The 1,163-nt window shown below is 50.6% G+C and overlaps 1 pseudogene; it reads right to left on the bottom strand.

The window, feature by feature from the left end:
- Nucleotides 1–437: 437 nt before the first annotated feature.
- LOC126485694 (5S ribosomal RNA) lies at nucleotides 438–555 on the bottom strand (annotated as a pseudogene).
- Nucleotides 556–1,163: the final 608 nt, after the last annotated feature.

Raw genomic sequence — 1,163 nt, 5'->3', positions numbered from 1 at the left:
TTCTGAGGTCATCAGTCCCCTAGAACTTAGAACTAGTTAAACCTAACTAACCTAAAAACATCACACACATCCATGCCCGAGGCAGGATTCGAACCTGCGACTGTATCGGTCGCGCGGTTCCAGACTGTAGCGCCTAGAACAGCTCGGCCACCCCGGCCGGCTTGCCTTCTTCATCTTCTGGTTCTCCCCTCATGGAGAACTTCATGTCTATCCCTAAAACTAAACTAAACTCCTTCCGAACAGGCCATGAAGTCCCAACGGTACTGACCGGCCGCCATGTTATCCTCAGCCAATAGGCGTCACTGGATGCAGACATGGAGGGGTACTTGGTCAGCACACCGCTCTCCCAGCCGTATGTCAGTTTCCGAGACCGGAGTCGCTACTTCTCAGTCAGGTAACTCTTCAGTTTGCCTCACAAGGGCTGAGTACACCCCGCTTGCCAACAGCGCTCGGCAGACCGGGTGGTCACCCATTCAAGTGCTAGCCCAGCCCAACAGCGCTTAACTTCGGTGATCTGACGGGAACCAGTGTTGCCACTGCTACAAGGCCGTTGGCATGTCTTTCCCTAGTGGGTGAGAATGTGGTATGCAACTTGTGGTGGGCTAAGAGCCAGTGGCAGTTTCCAACTGTACTGACAGTGGAACTGCATTTCATCTCGGTCACATCATGTGTCACAAGGGGGAACTTATGCGTCCTGAGTCGGCCGTCTGGCGTTTGACAATTCCAGCACGCACCGTCGTACCTGTGAGTCAGATTTGTTGGGCAGACCAACTGACATTAAAATCTCCCGAGTTTTCAGGGCTCTGATACGGAAGATTCGCGCTTTCTTATAATCAGAACGCCAGTCGACATAGTTCGCAAGTTTTTGTGGATGTGGCCACAGCGTGCCATTTTCTGCTGCCGCCTGAAGCAACGTGAAAGGGTAAAGTATTGTTGCACCGGCGTAGGGTTGTTAAATGATACCCACAGCTCCCTGTTCGCCGTGAGCCATAGTTTGTGGGCACATGGTCGTAATTGTTTCTATTTGAACATAATTTGGTCTCACAGTGGATTCATGTAAACGAAGTCTGATTGCGTTGTAGAAAGGGTTAAATCATTTGTATAGCATCCACCCCAGTGAATGCTTTGCCAATCAAGCACCATTCCTTTCCTCATTTATGTTT

Source organism: Schistocerca serialis, chromosome 6 (genome assembly GCF_023864345.2).
Source record: "Schistocerca serialis cubense isolate TAMUIC-IGC-003099 chromosome 6, iqSchSeri2.2, whole genome shotgun sequence".
NCBI classification, from domain to species: domain Eukaryota; kingdom Metazoa; phylum Arthropoda; class Insecta; order Orthoptera; family Acrididae; genus Schistocerca; species Schistocerca serialis.
The sequence above is the reverse complement of the archived record's forward strand: the minus strand, read 5'-3'. Positions and strand labels throughout refer to the sequence as shown.